General features: G+C 49.5%; 1 long non-coding RNA gene across 1 annotated transcript in view; it reads right to left on the bottom strand.

Moving 5' to 3' along the window:
• The window catches only part of LOC144819391 (uncharacterized), a 75,961-nt gene extending 52,675 nt beyond the window's left edge, over positions 1-23,286 (bottom strand). The window contains exon 1 of the long non-coding RNA XR_013607336.1: positions 23,085-23,286. This is a non-coding gene — a long non-coding RNA (uncharacterized LOC144819391). The remainder of the gene's footprint in view (positions 1-23,084) is intronic.
• Positions 23,287-23,683: the final 397 nt, after the last annotated feature.

Below are 23,683 nucleotides of genomic sequence, written 5' to 3'. Positions count from 1 at the left end.
TGGTGGTTGAAGATGCAGCCTATCATGGGGCGAGAAACCATTACAGGCGGCCTGTTAGCCATGACCCGATACTCCCTCTCATCCAAAAAACAAAGAGACAGCTTATCCAATGGGACACAAGAACAGAACCATTGCTCCAGAAAGCAGTCTGTCCCGGAGGTCTCAACCCCCTCTGGGAACCCAATGAGGCACAGGTTGTTTCTCAGGAATTGCTTTCGGCACCCTCTTTTCGTTCTTCCAGTGTATCCATTGTGGAGAGCAACTAGAGACCTGCAGTTTAAGGGTTGTCACTTCATCTTCAACCACGGAGACCCAGGCTTTAGCCACCCTACCTACTATTTTGTGAGTATCTTAGTGCAGGAAGATACATCCACCCAGAACTTATCCACTTTTGTCTGTACTGCTTCCCTGGAGCCTTGAATTGCTTTGAGGATGATGGGCATGGCAGTTTATTGTTATTGATGGGAGAGTTGGTTTGCGGTCTACCCGGTATGTGCAGTAGGTGCAATATAGTAGTATTTTTGTGGCCAGTCTCCAACTGCAGAGACACATTCGCCATGGGAGGGTATAGGCACAACCCAAGTGGCCCACTTACTACAGGGCAGCGCGAGCAGCCAGAAAAGGCAGACACGAGGTGGATCTTTGAGAATCATCGTTGCAGTGCAATACCCCAATTAGATACAGTGCAGGATTCAGACTTCGGCAGTTCCCCACACTTATCCAAGCACCACAGAGCCATTGAGGCAGTCTATGACCTCTTAATCAAGAAAGGATATATAAAGCATGGCATATCACCTGTGAGTGTCTCAAGGCACTGGAGCTGCTCAACTGCTTTGTGGTGATTTGTTGATTCGAACAGCCAGGACTTGAGCAATTTCCTGAATTGCCGGGGTGATTGGGGTAGTCAGGGGGTGCAGTGGAAGGCCGTTCCAAGCTTTGGGCACCAGGTGTGAGGAGCGCCATCGGCCATTAACTTGGCAGATCCGAGAAGTTGTGTGCGAGAAAGAGGGAAGAAGATGGCAGGTGTCCGGTCGGTTAGTGGAAAGTTATGCTTTTGTTGATTTATGTTGGTCCTTCAATGTGCAGGACTTTGTATGAGTAGATCAGCATCTTTAACTGGAATCTCTTCTGTATCTGGAGCCAGTGGAGCTTCTGGAGGTGGGGTGTGATGCTGGTCTGTCTGGGGCGATCGAGGAAGAGTTTTGCAGCTGAGTTTTGTATTGACTGTAGTCTCTTCAGGAGATGTGCGGTGAGTCCTATGTAGAGAGTGTTCACACCGTCCAGCCAGCTGGTGACAAGGGCCTGCATAACAGTCCTTCCAGTGTTGAGTGGGAGCCAACTGAAGACCTTGCCAAGCATGTGTAGGGTGTGGAAGCAGGCAGATGAGAATGAGTTTACCTGCTTATTCAGAGATAGCTTGCTGTTCCAGATGACGCAGAGGTTGCATACGGGGTCTGTCAGGAGGGGGAATCGGCCAAGTTAAGCAGGCCATCGTGCATTGCTCCATGATGAGATGTTGTTCCCAAAGATCAAGACTTCCGTCTTGTCAGGGCCGAGCTTGGGATAGTTGTCCTTCCAGTCAGCAGCATATATCATACATCTGTGGAAGTTGCCTCTGGTGGTGGAGGGGTCTTCGGACAGCGAGAGGATGATGTGGGTGTCAAGTGAATAGGAGATGATGTTGAGTCTGTGCGATCTGACGGTGTTGGCCACGGGATCATATGCATGTCAAAGATTGAGGGGCTGATGGATGATCCATGTGGGATGATCCATGTGGGATGTAGATCTGCTCAGGTTCTTAAGTGAATGGTGGGAGAAGGATTCTCAGAGTTCTTCCGTGTGAGGTGATCCATTTGAGAGGGTCTCACTGGATTCTCATGTGGTGAAGTCTGTTGATGAAGAGGTGAAGGGAGACTGTTGAAGAAAGCTGATAGGTCCAGGAGGGCCCGGATGTCGTTGGTGGCTTTGATGAAGGCTGTCTTGGTGCTGTGATTGGTTCAGCATCCAGATTCAAAGTAGTCCAGGAGACTGTTGTGCTCTAGTTGTTTGGCGAGTTGCTGGTTGAATGTCTGAGACCATCTGGTGGGAATGGGCCGTTAGATCTTCAGTTCCGCTGGGTCAGCAGATTTCTTCAGGAAGGGCTGCAATTCAGCGTGTTTCAAGTCTTCAGGGAAGGATGCAGAGGTAATGAAGGTGTTCAAGACTTTGAGCTCATCGTCAATAGTCCTGCTCCTGAGGTTGAAGGTGGGGTGGTGACAGTGGTCTGTGTGTGAACCTGAGTACACAAAGTTCATAATGGTGATTGTGGCTTAACTTGTGAGGGTCCCAATTGGTGATCAGGTGTTGAGGGTGCAGTTTACGAATGTGAGCAGGCTGATGCGGTCGGCGATATGGGGTTACGGTTTTGAAGTGTTCATAGTTGACAGATCTGGTCATGGAAGAAGTTAGTCAGGGTGTCACATTTCTAGGGAGGAGATGGTGTGGTTCTTAGTGGCTGCGGGGTTGGAGATCTCATTCATGATGATGAACAGCTCCTTGCTGCGGTTTGTGCTGGCTTCTATGCGGTCTGCTTAAGCGTACGTTTTTTCTTTCAGGGTGGGGTGGAAATGATTTAGAGATGTCTTGAAGCTGCTATGGTTGCCTGTCTCTTTGCTAGTGTGCCACTTCCTTTCAACTTGCCTGCAGTTGCATTAGGTGGATTTCAACTCAGCAATGAACCAGCTGGCTCTTCTGAAAAGTCATGTGGATCTGGCTGGCTTGGCAGTGGTAATTAGGTCAACTCATTCTATGATCCACTGGGAGTAGTTCTTAGCAGCCGTTTCTGGGTCTGGGAGGTGAGCGTTTAATATTGTCCCACTGTTTTCCGGATATATTTTTACAGTTTCTGCGCATGGAGTTGGGGGCATGGTGCCAGTGTTGGTAAGTCTTGAGATGGTGAAGTGGATGCGGTAGTGGTTGGCCCAGGTGAGCTGTTAGACCAGGTTGAGCTTGACTAGGTCTTTTAGATGTGAAAATGGGGTCTAGCGTTGTAGGTAGGGTAAGTGACAAGTTGTTTGAGGCTAATTCGGGAGTGGATGAGGGTGTGGACGGGGGGGGGGGGGAAAGAAAGCACAATGAGGGAACACAATGTAGCAGATTTTTAACAATCATAGTCTAACAATACGGAGTGGAGAGACCACATCATAATGAAAAGTCGACAACAGTATCATCGTCGGGTCAGTAGGGAGAACACAGCACACTAGGAGGAGATCTAATAAATCAGGCAAGAAAGAAAACAGCACACTTGAGAGATAGTAGTATAGCAAACAGGCAGAGGAGAGAGTGAGGCACCCAAACAAGTCATGCCAGGTATAGGCATATGACTTCTTGGCTGTCAATAGTGGCCATCCACCAGTAGAACCAGAATGCGAGCCTTGCCAAAGTGCAAAAGGCTACTTGGGCTCCATGCCCAGTGCTCAACTGAGAGGCTGCATACACCTGGTGATATTGCTATATGGCAATTAATGAGGGATTCTTTAAGTGCATTATTCACCCATGAGGGTTTCAAGGCGCGGGGGCAGCTCCAGTCAGTCAAAGAGCCAGGTCTTGAGGTTCTTCCTGAAGATGTGCAGGGTGGGGCATGTCTGATGTCAATCAGGAGCTAGTTCCAGGTCTTGGCTGTGATATAGAAGGCTCTCCTACCCATTCTTGCTCTGCAGATGCACATGTGGTTCGGCGAGGGCAAGGACGGCGGTTCCTCTTGGGTACATGGAAGGAGATTCTGTCGTTGAGATATTGGGGTCCGGTGTTGGAGACATTCGTGGCCATGGGTGACTATCTTGAAAGTTAGTCTCTTCTCAACGCGGAGCCAGTGGAGCTCAAGCAGGTGTTATGTGATGTGTCCATGTTGAGGGACGGCGAGGACAAGTCTGGTTTCCGGTGTTCTGTGTGGTCAGAGACTTGTTGATAGTGGTGTGGAGGGCGTTTCTTTAGGACAGTCTGATGGTTATGAGAGCTTGGGTGACAGGGGGTGGGGTCAGGGGAAAGAGTCCATTTGAAGGTCTTTCGTAGGATGCAGAGGCTGTTGAAACAGGTGGAGGCGACAGCGTGGACTTGTTGGGTCTTGGAGAAGGAGGAGTAGAGTACGATGCAGAGATTCCGGACGTGGTCAGTGGGGGATTGGGAGCAGCCGAAGGCAGTCAGCCACTAGATGTTGTACCAAGCCAAGGGGGGTGGGAAGAGTCAGAGGACCTATGTCTTCTCTGAGTTGAGCTTCAGGCAGCTGCTGCTCATCCGGGATGCAACGTCCTTCATGCCTTCCTTCCTGAAAGTGGAGTCTGCTGGTGAAGGGAGAGGATGAGCTGGGCGTCAGTGGCGTAGGATACTATGCGGAGTCCGTGCTGTCCAATGATGGCAGCAAGGGGGGCCATGTAGATGTTGAAGAGCGAGGGGCTTAGTGACGATCCTTGGGGTACTCTGCAGTTGATTTCTGTGGATTCGGAGAGGAAGGGTTGTAGTCTGATTGTTTGGGTTCTGCCAGTGAGGAAGGAGCGGAGCTGGTTGAGGGCCATTCCCTGTATGCCGTTGTTGTGGAGTCTGGCGGTGAGTGTGTGGTGGGAAACAGTGTCGAAGGCTGCTGAGAGGTCGAGTAGGATCAAGGCTTCAGTGGGTCCTTGGTCGAGGAGAGTGCGGATGTAGTCTGTGGATGCGAGGAGAGCGGTCTTGATGCTGTTGTTGCTGTGGAATCCGGATTGAAGGGGGGGGGGGGGCGGAAGAATTGAGTTCTCTGCAATTAATTTTGTTAGTTGGACATTACCGGTCTTCTCAGTGACCTTAGCCATAAAAGGGAGGAGTGAGAGGTGTCTTAGTTCTTGAGGTCCGTGGGGTCTGCTGAGTGTTTCTTTAATAGGGGTCTGACTTCTGAGCTTTTCCAGTCCTCAGGGAAGATGCTGGTTTTGAAGGTGGCTTGGATGGTGCATCGTAGTTCGGGAGCGATGGTGACTGTGGAAGATGCTGGGGGTCCGGGGTGGCTCCGGAGTGAATGCTTTTCAGGTTTGATGCGGTGTCTTTGGTGGTGACAGGGGTCCAGAAGGAGATGGTGGGCTGGCTGGCGCTGCTGGAGGAGGGGGTTGTTTCGGAGTCAGGCATCCGGTCGTTGAAGTTTTCGTAGAGTCCCTTGATTTTCAGATGAAAGTAGGAGCCAAGCATGTTGCAGAGGTCCTGGGAGGTGCTGATGTCCGTGGTTTCGCTGATGAATTCCTGGAGGACGCTGAAGAGTTCCTTGGGAGTTGCTGTAGTTGGCGAGGATCTCGTTCTGGATGAAGGTCCTCTTGGCGGATGTGATGTGTTGATGGTATTCCGTCATGGCGTTCTTGAAGGTGGTAGTCTTCCGCAGATTTGCTGTTTCTCCAGTTCTTCTCAAGACGTCTGCAGGCGAGTCTGGCATCTTGGAGGTTGATGGTGATCCATGTGGCCTTACTGGGGCGCGGTCTATCGGGAATACATAGGGGTGCAAGCTCGTCTGCACAGTTGGTGGTCAATTTGAGGAATTATTTTGCTCAGAGGTTGGGTTGGTCCTGGTGGTGGGGGCATCGCGGGTGAGGCTGCAGTTGAGCTGCTCCTCTGTGACCATGCTCCAGTTTCTTGGGTTTATTGATAAGGAAGTGTACACAGTGGTGGTCCATCCATGGCGGTTGTGTGGTGTGGCCGAAACAGATGTTCCCACCTGTCAAGATGAGGGTTGAGGCTGTGTCATGCCTTGTGGGTAGGTGTGGTGACAAGCTGTTTCAGTTCGATGTTGGCGAGGTTTTCCAGGAGAATAGTGGATTGGGAGGGGTGAGGGGGCGCTTGTGTTGTCGAAGTGGAAGATCAGGTCTGTGATGAGTATGTAGTCCGTGGAGGAGATGCCGTGGGGTGCAATGAGGTCAGTGATGGTGGCGAATGAAGTCTGGAGTCCAGGAGGGTGCCAGGAGACGTGGTTCTAGTGCTGGTCTGGATGGCACTTTACTCATGCATGCCCAAGCGGGGGGGGGGGGGGGGGGCAAAAACATCCCAGAAGGAGAGTGCTATTAGTGATGGGTGAATAGAGGCAGAATGCTAGGTTTCTGCCGCCAGACAGCCTCCCTTCAATAGAGGCATGAAAGAGGGTTCATCACACCACTATGAAAGTGCCACCGTAAGCAACTAAAAAGGACACCGCATTGGGAGGCAGTCGCAGGTAGATCGCCGCAAGCGTCATACATGTGGCAACCATTCAAAACAGCCATCAGCGCGAACCCGGATAGAAGTTTTGCAGTCTTGGTGCCGGAAATGCCAGCCGACAGAGGGTTAACAAGGTGCTCAAATCAGTGTCTCGCCTCAATCTCGGTCTCAAGGTCTATCCTCATGCAGCGCCAGGGGGGGAAAATCAAAGGGTGCAGCAGCCATTGTGCAGCTGCTTCGTTCACTGGTGTGAAGGCGGCAGCCATATTGTATTCGGTCCTTCCCTGTCAATGATTGGGTTAGCAGGAAATTATATTGCCGTGTCTACAACAATTATGCAGTTTAAAAAGCTATAGATGCCCTGACCTAAAGGGAAATCATACGGTATACTGGCAGGACGCAAATCTGGGGAAAAGTCGGTCACACAATAACAAATAACATCAAATGTAAATGTAATAGCACAAGACCCTTCTAGGAAACCCATTTGACTGCAGGCTACCAGGCATTTAAAACTTACTCCATCAACAATTCTGTTGTTGCTTCCACATGAATAAAAGATCACCTGTCTCTCGCCTAGTTGTCCTTGGATCCTAAAACTAATAATCAAACTTAAGCAGATGTGACACAGAAAAGTAAAAAATGGTGAGAATGCCAACAATGTGTGATAGTGATTGAATAGTGAACATTATTTGGCATACATGGAATTCAGAGAAATCGAATGAGGAGGGGGGAGCGGGGGGGTTGGGGGTTATGGAGAAGTAACCTAGGCCTTAAGGCAAACAATAGAAGTAGGTCACCATGCACTGGGTGGATAGCAATAGACTTTATTTGGTACAATGGGCTACATAGTACTCATGGTCCACAGTGCCATTCCAACAGCTGCCCTCTGCATGCCACGCTCGGACCTCACACTATAAGAAACAAAGCAGCAACACAATATAAAACAGGCAAGAGACTAATCATCAACTCAATGTATAATGGACAAGAGAAAATGTGCCGTAAGAAGTTGAACAACCATGTTTAAGAAATCAAGGTGGATGATTTTTAAAGATACATCATCTGTCATGTGGATTCTGCCCATCACGCTCAACTCTAAAAAAGGTACAACCGTTAATATATAACGGGTGGGGGACGGGGGATCAAAGGAGAGCAAAATCTGTCACATGTTAAAGAAATGCGGAGAGAAATACCAAAACACGAAATTTGCCAGACTCGCTGTGGACACAAAGCAGCAAGAAATGTGGTTATGTAAATTTTGAAAATACTTCACCTGCTTAGCGTGGCTTCTGCCTGCCACACTCAAACTTCACAAAGCAGAACACTAAGTGTTTACCTGGAGGAGGGTAAACCTGATGTCCAACGGTAAATATAATAGACATTTCAACCGCATGTTTTAGTAAACATTAACGCTTAAATACATGTTTAAAGCTCAAAGCCGCATCCTTCAATGTGAAACCTGGGTACTGGACTGAGACCAACTCTAAGGCTGCTAGAAAGGATGGCCTCCAAAACATCAAGTGGCAAATGGGGCTATGGAAAAAGATCTGAAGTCTTTGTGGGCCCAACATCAAGGGGACATCTCATACTAAATTGATATTTTGGAAGACACTGCAAGAGCCTTCTTCTCATCCCTCTAAAGACCTGACAGTGAGGAATGTGTTGCTTATGGGTTAGGGGTGTCCGTCTGTGAGAGGTGGAGAAAAGTGGCCTCTGGCCGAGTTCGAGCCCCACATCAACCTAAAAAAGTGAAGGGCCAATAAATCAATCAGAGCTGGTAAAGCGCAACTACTCACTGGAAGGGTATCAAGGCGATTTTGGGTGGGGGCCTAATTTGAAGAGCCAGGTCATGAACTAGTTCATGAACCATGGAGAGTGTTTGCGTCTGTTGGAGGATGTTCCATGCCCTGGCAGCGAGGAAGAAGGAAATGTCTTCTGTTCTTCTTCATGCGTGACACTATCAAGGGGAAGCTGAGCAATCTTTGGGGTACGTGGAACAAGAGTCGGTGGTTCAGGTAGGTAGGCCTGGAGTTGGAGGCTTATGTGGGTGAGAAGCATGAAGGAGATTCTCTTCTCAACGGGGAGACAATGTAGTGTCCGCAGGTGTTGGGTGACGTGGCAGTCTCGAGGTAGGTGTTGGACTAGTCTGGTGGAGGTGTTGTGGACGTTCAAGTTTGTGGGTGAGGTTTTTGTTGATCAAGTCGTAGAGTGTGTTGCTATAGTCGTGTCTGCTGTTGGTGAGGGCATGGGTGACTGTTTCCTGTGCTAGAGAGGAATCCAGTTGAGAGACTTTAATTGAGTTTGGGGGGTCCCAAGAGCAGGAGGCCACCATGTGTCATTCCAGGTGTATGGGTCCATGATGAGTACTTCAGTTTTGTCCATTGAGTTGTAGGCAGCGGTTCATCAACCTGGCGACAGCTGCCATTCATTCTTGGAAGTTGTTTGGAGATATTGGGTTCGTTGGATAGTGAGAGGATGAGTTAGGTGTCGTCTGCATAGGATACAATGTTGAGTTTGTGGGATCTGAAAATGGGTGCAAGCAGGCCATGCAGACGTTAAACAGGGCAGGGTTGATGGAGGATCCTTGGGGGAACTCCGCAGGCAGTCAGTGTGAGATCCAAGAGGAATAGTGGGAGTGTGAACTGCTTCGTTCTGCAGGATAGGAATAAGCAGATCCAGTGAAGGACCTTGTTCCGAATTCCTGCGTCTTGTAGTCTGTGGGCCAGGGTGCGGTGAGATACAGTGTCAAAGGCTGCGGAGAGGTCCAGGAGGATGAGGGCCACAGTCTCTCCTCTGTCGAGGAGGGAGCGGATGTCATCTGTCACGGCAAGAAGGGTGGTTTCAGTGCTGTCGTTTTTCCTGAAACCAAATTGGGAGGAGTTGAAGATGTTTTCTTCTATGAAGGAGGCAAGCAACCTGTTTACACTATTTGATGGCTTTCGCCGGGTAAGGGAGTAAAGAGAACGGTCTGCCGTTTTTGAGGTTGGCGGGGCTCTGCTGAGGGTTGTTTCAGGAGAGGGTTGATCTTGGCGTGTTTCCAGTCATTGGGGAAGAAGGCGGTCTTGAAGGATACGTTGATTCATTGAAGCTCTGGGCGATGATGTTGGAAGCTCTGTGATAGATGTGGTACGGTCAAGGGTCTGTGGGAGCCCCGGAGTTGGCTGACTTCATAGCCTTCAGGGTGTCATTGATGGAGAGGGCAGTACAGCTGTTGAGTGATGGCTGCGTAGAGTAGGGAGTGGTGATTATAGGTTCCGTGTGTAGATGGTCTTGATCTTGTGGTGGAAAAAGGTGCTGAGTCTGCTGCAGAGGTACAGGTGAGGTGAGGGGGGGGGGGGGCCGGTATTGGTCGTCTCTCTGTTGGGTTGGGCAAACTGTTGATGCCGGAGAGTTCCTTGCTGTTGTGTGCGTGGGTGCAGAGTGTGTCCTGGAGTGCTTTCTTCCTTGTGTATCTGCTGAGCTTGTGGCGAACAGCAGTGGCTGCTTTGAAGTTGTCAAATTTTGCTGTGGTTTTGGAGTTCATCTCTTTTTGAGGCGTCTGCAAGTTACTCTCAATTCTAGGAGTTAGGCGGAGAACAAGCGAGCTCTCTTGGCTTGTGGGTTGATAGTTTTCTTGAAGGGGTGGGTGATGTTGGCGCAGTCGGTGAGCTAACTGTGCAGGGTTCAGGCAGCGTTGGCTGGGTCGTCATCCGTGTAGGTGGGAGTGGAACTTCTGAGGGAGGCAGTGAGCTGGTCACTGGTGTTCCAACTCCTGCGTTGGAGCTGGTGTGGACGTTTGCGGTTGATGTTGGTTTTGAGTGTGTGGGTTCTGGTAGGATCTGTTGGAGTCCAATGTTAAGGGGGTAGGAGGAGTTGGGGTCTTGGAGGTTGTTGAGGTGGGAGTGGAGTTCTCCCAGCAAGGTGTAATACGTGGAGGTGATGGCTTGCGGGATGATGTTGGTGATTGAGTTGGAAAAAGGTGCGTGGGGTCTATAGATGAGGGCGCCTCGAAGGGTGATAGTCTGGTTGGTCTGCATGTTGAAGTGAAGGTGTTCCATCAGGTCTGTGGGCCTGTCTGTGTGGGTGCTCTGTCGTATGTTGGATTTGTGAGCAATGGTGATGCCTCCTCTGGGAAGGTCCTTCTGAGTGATGTTGCAGCCTTTGGGGATGGCGATTGCAACACCAGTTCCAGGAGTCGTTTATCAAGGTTTCTGTGAGGATGGCGACATCGTAGGAGGTGCGGTCGAGGAGGTCCCAGATTTCCTCCATGTGTATGTGGAGGGAACGGACACTGAGGAGGATACATTGCAGGGTTTGGGGTGCAGTGAAATTGTGGCAGTGAGTTGAGGTGGGTCCTGGGTCTAGGCGAAGGCGTGGCGACAGTGGCAGCAGATAAAAAGTCCGGGGGTGTGAATAGATTAAGAACCCTTGCAGTTGTCCTGGCCTGTGTTGAGTGCCTATAGGGCAGAGTAGATGCTGCACTGGCGGCCGGAGGTCCAGGGTCCCTGGTGATGGCCGCGGTTGGGACGCGCATATATGCCACAAATTATTATTATTAAATAGAGGGTTAGCAGGGAGAGGGCGGGACCATGCTGGAGGAGGGCGGGACCATGCTGGAGGAGCCGCAGCGGAGAAAAACATGGGGAAGAGGCGAGAAATATGAAAGGAACAGAAAAAAAATATATAAATAAAAAACAAAAAAAAAAAACGGTAAAGGCAAGGAAATGGGAAGCACAAAATGAAAACTTAAAGGGCAGAATTAGGAAAGAATAAGGCACAGAAGGGGAGACTAGCGGGAGGCACAGAAGCCTCAAACACATTTCTTGCAGCGTTGGGGGTAGGCAGTTAACGGTGGAGCTGCCTGAGGGGAATAGCAGTATTCTGACCAGAAGGTCAGAGGTCTAGGCGGATTAATTCAGCAGTCAGAGCCTAGGAGGATCAAGAGTGGCAATAACACATGGAGCAAGGTCAGGCTCTCTTCCACAAATGGGGATAACCTTCGCTCTGTTTGCCACCGTCAAGTACAAGCAACGTCAGCACTTCTGCAGAATGGTGTTTCAAAGGCATCTGTCACTCAGACATGCGTTCCGCCTTAGGTGGATTGTGGGACTCCTGTATGCCTTCTTGTGGATACCACTCCTGTCTCACGTTCAAGAATATTAGGACCAACTGGTTCAAATTTTCCAAGAGAACCCAAATTGAACACAGAAGGTAATGCTGGAGTATCTGTCCTCTGATGAGGCTACGTCAACGGGAGGACCTGCTATTGCAGTAGCAGAGCTGGGTTCTCAGGCCAGGCATTCGCAAAATCCATGTCCATGCATAGAGAATGAGCGGCGACAGCTGAACATGTTTGATCTTACTCCAGAGGTGATGGACATTCTCTTGGCTGCGAGGCATCCCTCAACAATAACTAAACTATATATGTATGTTGCTGTGAACAAAGTGTTGACTGGTGCAGTACTTGGAACCCAAAAGTGTGGATCCTCGATACAGATTTGCCCCAAAGACCTCCAGGTGGGTGATCAGCTCTTTGTGGAGTTCACTGTAGTGAACAAGCATCAGCATAGCCAATAGGTCTCGCTTTTGGGACTTTACATGTTTTTTGCCATGAAGCACATTATCCTGGAAGCTGTGCCACCGGGGATTGAAGAGCTATACAATTATTACACACTGGATCATGCAGCCTGATTCAGGAATACATGCTTGCCTCAGGAAACAATAATGGACATATTCCAACGCTTTATAACGCACAGACAGAAAGACAAGTGCATTGATGCAATTCAACCGCTCAAAATATTCGGTGTGCAACTGAAATACTAGAGCAGTGAACAGCCTATGAAAAAAAAAAAATGAAAAACATTCCAATGGCGGAAAAGTCATAGCCCTCCTCCCCCAGGTCTCTATTCACCAGGCGCCCTTCTCCAGAGTTTTCCACAATGCATGCACCATCTGTTTACCAGCAGGGCATGGTCCCGAACTGTGTCCCAACCCCCTGGGTACAGGAGCACTAAACATGGCAACAGCATCCAAATATCCCATTTGTCAGGCACGGAACAAATAATAAATAAACAAGGGTGGCAATGGCTGGGAGTCCTAAACTATCTAAAGGAAAAGTGGAGAATTTAGAGCAATGACAAAGGTGGCTTAAAATGACGGACAATCTACAAACATTGCAAGTACCAAGAAATTAGTGAAGCAATTAATCATATCAGAACACCACATAACTACAAGGGGGAGGTCTATGTGATCAGTCCCACAGTAGTAGGACCAGTATCTGCAGTTTTACTGCAGCCAGTACACACCAGACTGTTGCAGGTGAGTGTTGCCTATAAAATCTGATTTCCTGGCCTACTTTTTCCAATTTCATAACAAGTAGCAAAGCCAACTACCTCTTTGGCAGTATCCACATTCCCGCTGAGTGCAAGTAATGTGAGATTAAACTAAAAAGTGTGCAGGCCAATAAGGCTTGGCCCAGATGCCTAGCTCTGGTGCCGCATGGGGGCCCCTTGAGAAAAAAAAGAATCCAAGCTTTCATGTGGCTCCTGGTTGTCGCCCACACTAAACTAAAGCACCACAAATTAAACACATTATTAACATTAACCTTTGATGTAAACTATGAGAGGGCACACGATGCTCATCCAGTGGCTGAATGAGCAATGTAAAATCAGAAAACCTAAAATTTCTTCCAAGCTTCTCCGCTTAACCAATTAGTTAAGAATGCCAGTGTCTGAAACGTGAAGCTTGAAAATTTAGTTTGGTGTGTGTGCAAATCCTGCATTGCCAATCCCTGGCGAGTTGCCCTCCTACTGCTGAAACAATGACAATGGCGGTACCAATGGGTGGGGCGGACTGGCCTCAATGGTCCTGTGACCGCAGTGACAGTCAATGTTGCTCTAGGGAGTGCTGCTTCGTGAGATTACCCACAAGGCTGGAGATGAACTTCAGTATGGAATGTAGTGGACAGGCCTTCAAGCTTAACCCACGCTTCCACTGCTAGGGTCCACCTGCTAGTGCTAGGAGAGCAGGGCTTCAAAGGTCCAGTGAAGCAATCTAAATTCTAGTATGGAAATGTGCTCCCTCCAGAGAATGGTCTGGTCATTAAGGCTTAACCATGGTTCCTCAGTTCCAAATTGAACAGCTCTGGCCGTAGTGCCACACCCTCTCTCTCTCTTACTGAACACCATAATGCCCCGCTGAGAGAAACATGCAGTTCTTTCAGCTACAACCCAATCGGGCCCCGCTATAAACACCTGGTTGCGACTCAATTCAAATTATGCACTAGAAAAAAGTAATATGCAGCCTGAAAAAAAGTAACATCCTAGAAAAAGCAAACACTCGTAGTGAAAGCAAGATTTTGTAAAGCGTGTCAAATATAAGCAGGAACAACATGGTAAACTTAACTTTTACATTTTTCAGAAATCAATAAGTATTTTTGCCTGAGGAGTTAAGTACATGACAGCAGTATGGTTTATAAAGACCACATTCCTGAAAACAGAGCAACGGTATACATATAAGCTAAAGTAAGCAAAAAAGTAGACATCATATTAAAAGTTTAACACTCCACGCATCACAGAGTATTGAGTACCTACATGAATAGTGTACATGACAGCAGTATGGTTTATAAAGACCACATTCCTGAAAACAGAGCAACGGTATACATATAAGCTAAAGTAAGCAAAAAAGTAGACATCATATTAAAAGTTTAACACTCCACGCATCACAGAGTATTGAGTACCTACATGAATAGTGCACTTACCCACCCGGGGAAAACAATACTTTTCAAACAAAAAGAGCAGAAAACAACAGTAGCGCGTAACTGGCAAACTCTGTAAAGTGGCCCTAATGTGTTGGGGTGTGAATAAAACCCAATCAGGCCACTTTGCGATCACTCTGGCTTGTTTCATTTAATTATTTATATTTCGAACCTTTTTTCCCCTCTCCATCTCGAGGCTGAACTTTGGAATTCAAAAACGTTAGAAAGACATTTCCAGCAAAAATGTTGCTTTGTTTATCCATTTCACAGGGGGGAAAAATGAAGGAATGGAAAAAATAGAGGGTAAGAGTCGGTGTTCTCACTAAGTGAGGAGCGAGACAAAGAGGGAATAAGGGGGGGGGGCTTGCAGCGGCAGCGCGTAAGTGGAGAATGTGCTTGTCTGATTTGGGTAAGAAGGAAAAGACAGTCAAGTCCTTGTCCTGCTCTGCCCACCCGTCCTCGAACGGCCAGGGAGGGCTGAGTCTTATCTACAGGCCTTAGTTATTACTGACTTTCTAGGGCGCATTTTTAAAATAAAAAGGAGGGGGTGAAAGAGTGATATATCCATTTGAAGGCCAAGGGAAGTTGAGGATTAGCATTGGCGCGTTGTGGGCGTGATGGCTGGCTGTACTAAGGAGCACTAGGGGAGACATCAGTTTGACCTGTTCGCACCAGGCCGCGTTATGGCCAGAGCTACGTAAGATTTGTGAATAAAAAGACCCCGCAGCTGAGCATAGCAGGGATTAAACAGCACACCTGGGTACTGCTATCATTTGGTTCACCCACATGATCCTTTCAAAACTACAAAGGCGACATGCAGGCCTCGACGAGCCCCTCTCTCCTGCGCACTTAGACCTCACATGCCTTCCCCACAGCGGCAACCACGGAGAGCCCCGTGGGGGCCACGGAGGCCCTCGGAGACGCCTTCCATGAGGCTGCCATGTGTGCTCTCCGGGCCGAGGGGAGTGCCATCACACACTCTGACACCTTCGGGTAAAGTCCGCGCTTTATAAGAATGCATGAAATGAGCAGGAGCCCCACTCGCCTAGAGGAGGGGCTCCCTTAGTTGCGCCATGTGACCAAGCATCACTCTGGGGGCTGGTTTTGAGGAGGGTCCAGACTGGCTTAAGTTGCGGTTTCTGGAGTGTCCAGGGGTAAACGAAACCGAATCTTATCTGGCAGGTATTTAAGGCTGTGCCTCCAGGGGGGACGTCCTCTTTGTCTCCCTGGACCACAGCCGCAGAGTGACGGAAAAAGACGGCCAAGAGTGCAGAGCTTCTGGTCGTAGGCCGAAGAACAACGCGGTGGGTTCAGGGGGGCCGGCGTAGTTTTATTTACTTCAGGTTATTAACGTGTATAATGACTATCTGTATTTTAGGTTTTGGTTTTCTCCTGGGAGTGTTTAATTTACTTTACTGTAGGCAGTCGGCTTCTTTAAGATAATGGTATCCGGTAGTTTCACTATAACTATCGGGGCAGTGACTGTGGCTCAATTGTTAGAGAGCGCGCCTTTGGCCTGGGAGTCCCGGGTTCGAGGTCAGGGTTGGCGGAAAAAGCGTGTTATGTTGAAGAAAAGAGGCTTAAATAGGATTTTGCAAATAATGAAGACCTTAGTCTGTAGGTTGATTTTATGGCTGTTTACATAATTGTACAAAGAAAGGGGGTGCATACGGTTTCTCCGCACTTTTTCTCCTGTTAAGGTTTTCACCTTTATTCATTTTACGTGCGAGCCTGTTTCTAACATGGTCCGCCCGGACATTGGTTTATTCAGCAATTGAAGTGTGGGGCGAGGTTAAGCAAAGTGAATCGGGATGTTTGGTTCTTTTCCGACTGCTTTTTGCCCTGGGTGACGTAATGCGCAGAGTGCTTAGCAGTACACAGTCTCACAGGAACACGAGCTGGATCATAGTATACAGTGCACGCCTCGGTTCTCTCTTCAGGTGGCACGGATCTAATCTTACAGCTACCAGAGACGGGTGTCCATGAGTGGCGGCGGTTGATCGCAGGGCTATGATACTGGCATGCTTGTATGCTGGCCCTTAGTTGGCGGGTGTGGGTTTAAAAGCGGTGTCGCTTTTGCTGCAGTTAGTCATGGCAATTAACACGGCGCTATTCAGCTCAGGCATGCGTTTTTGGTGTGGGAAAAAGGGTGTGTTTACCGACACTGCTTGCGATGGTAATGTAGGCTCGGAATATGTCAGACAGAGGATCGGAGGAGCAGACCACCCGTATCTCCTCCTTAAATAAACTTCCTGCTTAAATAAATATGTCGATGCAACGAGCCCTTTGGGACCAAGTGCCGCTTCAGCGCTTTTAGGTCACCGTGGTGTTATATGGAATGCACTCTGCTTTGATACGCTTTTCCGCTTTTATGCCTCGCGCTTTGATGCGCCTCAACCCTCAAGAGTGAGTGGGGGAGGGTGAGAGGCGGGGACTTGGAGAATGTATGCGAGGGTAAAGGGGGTGGTTTGCTGTCTGGCGTGGACGGCCTCCGTGGAGTGGATCGTGTGAGAGTGCATGGCTGTTTCACTTAAGGAGAGATGCATGTAGAGTGAGAGGAAGGCTGCGGGAAATGGGCAAGCGCTGCGTGGTAATGCAGTCTGCCGTGCAGTCTTCATTCAAAGGAACACATGGCCCAGCGAGGAAATGGGCGTATCACTTACTCTCCCGGTGCCTGCAGGGGGAATGTCTATAAAGGACAGCTAAAGCGCTCCTGCACCTTCGGGTCGAGTTCGCGCCATATAAATGCGCACGCATTACTTAAAAAAAAAAAAAAAATTAAAAAAAATTTAAATAAATGAATAAAAGCGCAACATGCTGGCGCAGTCTCACTGATGATATGAAGGTATCAGATGTAGGGCCAACGACAATGTAAGGAGGGGCATGGGTCCCTCTTAACCCCGAGAGCTGGCGCAGTTCCACTTTTAATATGTAGGTATCAGGAACAGGGCCCCAGAGAAGGAAGAGCGGGGCCAATTCAGGAAGCTGTGTTGGTTGATTTATGGTGCCTATTTTTAAACAAGGGTGCAATGGCTGCAGGAAATGTTCCACTCCCACACCCTCCTCCAATTATTTAAAGTGGTGTCCCGGTTAACAAAACATAGCTGGGTTTCAGTGGACATGTGATCTGGCGCGGTGATAGGTGGATTTTGGTGGAAAAATGGTGAAGGCGCCTAGGAGGTGGTGCTAGCATTTAGTGATCATTGGCACGCTTCACGTATTAGTTCTGGGTTATTGATGGGGCAGCTTGTAATACCCAGTATTTTGGGGGGGCAGTGGGGGTGGTACCCATTAGCCGGTAGGGGGTGCCTTTCATGGCGATATTATGAAGTTAACAGTTGTCTTTTGTTTCCGCTAGCAGGCTTACATGGCGCCTAAGCGTGCTCGCCCCATTTCCGGGAAGCCCGGGGCACAAGAGGACTTTCGCGCTCTCAATGAACTTTGGAAGGCGGCACAGCGGCATGGCATGGAAGCAGCGCTTCAAAAGTTGGCTGGAGAGCCAGAGCAGCGGCCGGATGGCAGGGCAACAAAGCGACAAAGGAAGGTCCCTGCCCGATATAGAGAGGGGCAGCAGGACAAGTCACACCCACAACCGGACACGTTGGCCACGGTGGGGGGTGAGTCAATCATTCAGGCCATGGCAGCGCGTGGGACAGACAAAGCAGCGCAGGGGCCCGTGCTCAATATGACGGTGGGGGCGGTGGGGCAGAGCATTATGGCAATATCCACAACAGCAGCTTCGGGGGAGCCACCACGGGGGGGGGCACCAGTGGTTTCACAAGCGGCAGGTAGCTCTACAGACTTGCAGCCCCCGGTAAGTACGGCAGGGTTAATGGTGCTGCCGACGCAGGGGCCAGGGGGGGCTTCTGGAACTTCCGGGGGCTTGCAAGCGACGGGGATCTCTGTTGCACAGCAGGCCCCGGGGGCGTTGGGAGGGGCGCCAGCCATACCACTATCCGGACCACTGCCAGTATCTGGATCACAAGGGTCGGTGGCGGCTCAAGTGTGGGCACAGTCCCCCTCGCTGACTGCAACTGGGGCGAGCGTAGTACAATCACCCCCAGTGGTGACTCCTTTAATATTTGGGTCTACGTCCTTGGTGCTGGCCCCCTCTTCTGCGATTTCGTGGCATGTTCCTTCGGAGATTAGGGACAAGATTCACAAGGGGGAATTTGTGAACGTTTTTGATTTGATCAATGCAGGGGTGGTTCCAAGTCGTCCCAAAGCAACTAAAGAGAGTGAGTTTAAACCAAAAACTGTGTGGGTGGAATGGTCCTTGCGGAACTGGGTGACAGGGTTTGCTATTTATGCTGCGATTTTAACAGAAAAAACGCCATCATTAGCACCGCAGTTGTTTGGGTACATGTCCCTCATACACGGGGCGGCCTCCGAGTTCCAGGGTTCGGCGTGGATGCAGTACGATACTAAATTTAGGCAGATGAAGGCTGTCCGTCCGGAGATAGCATGGGACCAAAGAGAGATAAATATTTGGCATGCAGAGTTTAATATGGCTCAAACACCTGGGAAATCAGCTCAGTCATTTCGTTTCAACAAAAGTTTGGGAGACAAAAAATTGGCCTGCTGGCAGTACAACAAAAAGGAATGTAGCAAGGGGGCGGCCTGTAAGTTCAAGCACATTTGTTCATTCTGTGGGGGGCAGGGACATCCGGAGTTCAAGTGCTTTAAAAAACAAGGCAAGCAGAGAGAACGAACACCTTTTAAGAGCATTCTGCCAAAGCATTAATCCCGAGCGTCCGTCACCAATACGGATGCATGTTCTCACGCACCTTCTCAGTAAATACAATAATGTCAAAGATGCATACATGCTGTATTATGGTTTCAGGGATGGGTTCCGCATTCCTTCCCGCGTACCCCCTTCAACAGTTCCGCCAAAAAATCAACAGTCAGTCCTGCAACAGCGGGAGGTGGTCCGGGACAAGATTATGAAGGAGGTGCTTGCGGGCAGGGTGGCGGGGCCTTTTAATTCTCCACCTTGTGAGTCTTTAGTCTGTTCACCACTGGGGTTGGTGCCAAAGAAGGAGCCGGGCAAATTTCGTTTGATTCATAATTTGTCGCACCCCATTGGGCTATCGGTAAATGATGGTTTGGATCAGGCCTTATGCACGGTACGGTACACCACCTTTGACGAGGCCATTGCAAAATTACAGAGACTAGGCAAAGGGGCGCTAATGGCCAAATCAGATATAGAATCGGCCTTCCGCCTCCTTCCCATCCACCCTGACGATACCTGCTTGCTGGGCTTCACGTTTGAGGGACAGTTCTTTATGGACTTGTGCATGCCCATGGGATGTTCCATCGCATGCTCTGTATTTGAGACATTCAGCCGTTTCCTGGAATGGGCTGTCAGGGACTTGGTGTCGTCAAATGATGTGGTACATTACCTGGACGACTTCTTGTTCATGGGTCCCCCTGATGATCTGGCATGCGGGAGGGCACTGCAAGGGTTCCGGCAGCTTGCCCAGGCGCTGGGGGTTCCGTTAGCTGCAGACAAGACAGAAGGGCCTACCACCTGCCTATGCTTCCTAGGTATTGAGATAGATTCAGTGGCAGGGGAATGTAGATTGCCTCAGGAAAAGGTGCAGTCATTCAGGGAGGCGGTTAACGCCTGCATCTCAGCCAGGAAGGTTACTTTGCATCAGCTGCAGGTTTTGATAGGTCAATTGAACTTTGCCCTGAGAGTGATTCCCATGGGGAGAGTTTTTTCAAAAAACATAGCTAGAGCAATGTCTGGCTTACGGGCTAAGCACCATCACACAAGGTTGTCAACAGAGGTTAGGGAGGACTTAGAGTCATGGAGGGAGTTCTTAGATAACTTCAATGGTACACTTCTATGGCAGCAGCCTGAGTGCAACAACACTGAGTTAGACCTTTATACGGATGCAGCGGGCAGCATCGGTTTTGGAGCAGTGTTGGGTTCTAAGTGGTGCATGAAACATTGGCCTGAGCAATGGGTTGAGTGTGGGCTTACACGCAACGTTACATTTTTAGAACTGTTCCCTATCATTGTTGCCTTACACATTTGGGGGCCTTGTTTAGCGAATACTAGAGTAAAGTTTTGGTCAGACAGCATGTCTGCGGTGTTGGCCATTAATAATCAGAGTGCAAGATGCCCCATGGTTCTGCGGTTGTTGAAGACGCTTGTTCGCTTGTGTCTCTTGCATAACATGCATTTTGCTGCCAAACATGTACCTGGTGTGGATAATACAGTGGCTGACGCTTTGTCTCGATTTAAGATGGCAGAGTTCAGGGCACGGTGGCCGCAGGCAGACGAAGTGATGGCAGAGTTCCCAGAGAAGTTATGGAGGCTTGGTGCCCCATTGCCGCAGACCTAATTACAGCAGCATTGGCACCCCAGACAAAACGTATGTACGAGAGGGCTTGGGGGGTGTACAACGCGACATTCAGAGCAGACACGGAGCAAAAACGTTTCACACCAGAAGCTGTGTTGGGTTTTCTGGTGGGCCAGAAGGAGCAGGGAAGGTCACTCTCATTAGTGCGGAGGCAGATGTCTGCCATTGCTTTCTTCGCAGGTTTGCATGGTGTTAGGGATCCTACTAAAGATTTTAGGGTGCAAAAGGCCATTAGGGGTTGGGAGCGTTTGGCACCGGGAGCACGAGACACTAGGCGACCTATAAATGTTGAAAGGTTGGGTAGGCTTGTCGGGGCCTTACAGTCGGTGTGCCGGTGTCAATATGAGGTAAAGCTATTCAGTCTGGCTTACTCGCTCGCCTTTTTTGGGGCGTTACGTGTCTCTGAGCTGGTGGCAGCATCCAAACAGGGGGGAGGTGGGTTAGGCCTGGCAGATGTCATTCTAGAAGAAGGGGCAGTCCACATAAGGATCCAGCGGTCAAAGACAGACTCTTGCGGGAGAGGCACTTGGGTGAAATTGTTTGCGGCTCCTCAAGTTGCATATTGTCCAGTAGCATTGACACGGGAATATCTTAAAGTACGCCCGGTGGTCCACTCAACAAGGCTTCTAGTGCACAAAGATGGCGTGCCAATGACAAAGTATCAGTTTACCCAGGTTTCTAGGAAAGCGTTGGCACATCTAGGTGAGGATTCCACGCAGTTTAGCTCCCATTCTTTTCGCATAGGGGCGGCCACCACAGCAGCAGCAATGGGATTGACAGCAGATGCAATCAAAAAAGTGGGTCGTTGGCAGTCAGATTGTTTTCATCGGTATGTCCGGCCAAGTCTTGTTTAAGGAAAGAAGTGGTGCTCAGGGTGCCTTCAATCTTGGTCTTAACACCAATTCTCTCTCTGTTGCAGTTGTTTCCCGCAAAACAGTGCATATTTGTTGGTGTGGGCATTCCTTGATTTGCAGTGCGGAGCAGCAATTTCATGGGTCCGGTATGGAGGCAGCACAAGGGGCGGCTGGGTTTACACATCACTGGCTTGGGGTACGGGAACTACGGTTACAGGATCTTTTGGTACACCTACAACAAGCGGTAGAATCCGGAGAGATGCCTCGCCCGGACATTTTGGTGATTCATGTGGGCGGGAATGACATGTTGCCTTTAGGCAGACTAGGAGTTCGAGAGGCCTTGTTTTCAGTCCTGGCTAGGATTCGAAATTATCTACCTACTACATTGATATTGTGGTCAGAGGTGATACCAAGGTCGTTCTGGCTGGGTAGGGCCTCGGTGAAGGCCATTAATGACTCTGTGCGGAAATTGAATTCTTCAATACATAAACTCTTACGTGGCCCTTCAATGGGGACAATACAGCATAGATTGCTTCATCCGGGGTCTACTGAACTGTTCCATCACAATGGTGAGCACCTTTCGACAAAAGGAATAGAGATATTCATCCATACAATCTTGGGGGCTATTCGGGAGCACAGTCAACGCCGGTGGGGGGGGAGGGCGTGTGCGCCGGGTAGCTTCTCGCCCTGTGGCGGAGCGCTGACAGTTAACAACGAAGGGGCATGCTCAACAAAGGAGGTTGAGTGACTGGATGGACCCCAAGACGGGGTAGGATTGATGTGTGCAATGGATTGGCGGTAAAAAAGGGGACCGGCCTGCCGGTGGTCCTCAACGCTACTGCTCGAACACGTCACTTAAGGACTGAGATGAATCTTGGGGAAACTGCCTGTGTTCAGGCACCTCGGAGGGCCGGTGCGCTATGCGGTGCCCTGGATTTCAAGTAAGGTAACTGTTTGTTGCAGCACGCTGTGGCCTGCCGGCACAAGGTGCGCAGCAGAGGTGTCAAGACTACGAACAACATAAGGCTATGCTCACCTGTGATGACAATTCTAATGTCTTGATGTATTTGATAGGTGTGTGCTGGAAAGTTTGACATTGTTCAGGTACCTCTGAGAGCCTGGGCGTTATGCCATGCTATGGTTCAGATAATGCAACTGTTTGCTGTAGCACATTGTGGCCTGCCGGCAGAATGTGCGCAGTAGTGTTTTCATGAGGATGGACAGCTTAATGCTTTGCTGAAATGTAATAATTATTTTAATATCTTAGTGCCTTTGACATGAAAATATCACTAGAGGGTGCAACATGTATATTCTGTGTATCCAAGTAGTTTACTTATATCCATGTAGTGGTTGTCTTGAATTATCCTGCTTGAAGTGAATAAAATCTACGCCCTAGACAATATAACCGCATTATGTGACTTTATGGGCGTGGCAAGAAGTGGGGTGTGATGGATGTTGGCAGTGATGGTGAGGAGTGTGTCACGTTGTGCGCACACTATGAGCAGGAGCCCCACTCGCCTAGAGGAGGGGCTCCCTTAGTTGCGCCATGTGACCAAGCATCACTCTGGGGGCTGGTTTTGAGGAGGGTCCAGACTGGCTTAAGTTGCGGTTTCTGGAGTGTCCAGGGGTAAACGAAACCGAATCTTATCTGGCAGGTATTTAAGGCTGTGCCTCCAGGGGGGACGTCCTCTTTGTCTGAGGCTGCCATGTGTGCTCTCCGGGCCGAGGGGAGTGCCATCACACACTCTGACACCTTCGGGTAAAGTCCGCGCTTTATAAGAATGCATGAAATAAATAATCTCAGAGGGGCTCGACCGCTTCTGGGTTGCCTGCCTAGCCCCAGGGGCCTTCAGCTACACGGCCCACTGACAAGAAAGTGGTGAGCACAGTTAGATGCGTTTATAACAAAGCCTCTTAATGACCGATAAATTACACAACGCGCAGTACCTGAAGCAGCCTCTCCTGTCCTCTAGCTGGGCTTCTCAAGGGATGAAAGTCCGGTCCTCGTCCAGCAACGCGCCGCGGTCACAAGCTGGTTAACTGCCACTATCACTGCCCCGGGAGTTTCAAATGGAATAACAAGGACTTACTGCGCATGCGTGAAATGACACGCATGCGCACTAAAAAAGACTGCAGCTGGGGAGCACAACTGGCAATGGTGGTAACGCTGCCGCGGGAGCTTCAAACGGAATGAAAAATTACTTCGTGCGCAAGCGTGAAATGACACGCATGCGCACTAAAAAAGGCAGAACGGGGGAGATCGAAAATACCTGTACTTACAAAAAGGGCTTCCTGCGCATGCGCCTACTGATACGCATGCGCACAAACGAGGGGGAAGATCAGCCCGATAGGAAGATTGAAACTACGGTACACCGGCTCTAGGGCGGTGTAATCAGTGCCACCGCACCAGGCATTGACCTTGGGGTGGGGCCGTCATTTTATAAAATGTATATTTTCCTTTTAGAAGCACCTGCTTCCGTGTTCCTGGCCTCCAGCAATTTTCAGACATCCATTTAAATGTCATGCTAACTCTGGTGATTAGTCTT

This window comes from Lissotriton helveticus, chromosome 2_1, assembly GCF_964261635.1.
Source record: "Lissotriton helveticus chromosome 2_1, aLisHel1.1, whole genome shotgun sequence".
In the NCBI taxonomy this organism is placed as follows: Eukaryota; Metazoa; Chordata; class Amphibia; order Caudata; family Salamandridae; genus Lissotriton; species Lissotriton helveticus.
The sequence above is the reverse complement of the archived record's forward strand: the minus strand, read 5'-3'. Positions and strand labels throughout refer to the sequence as shown.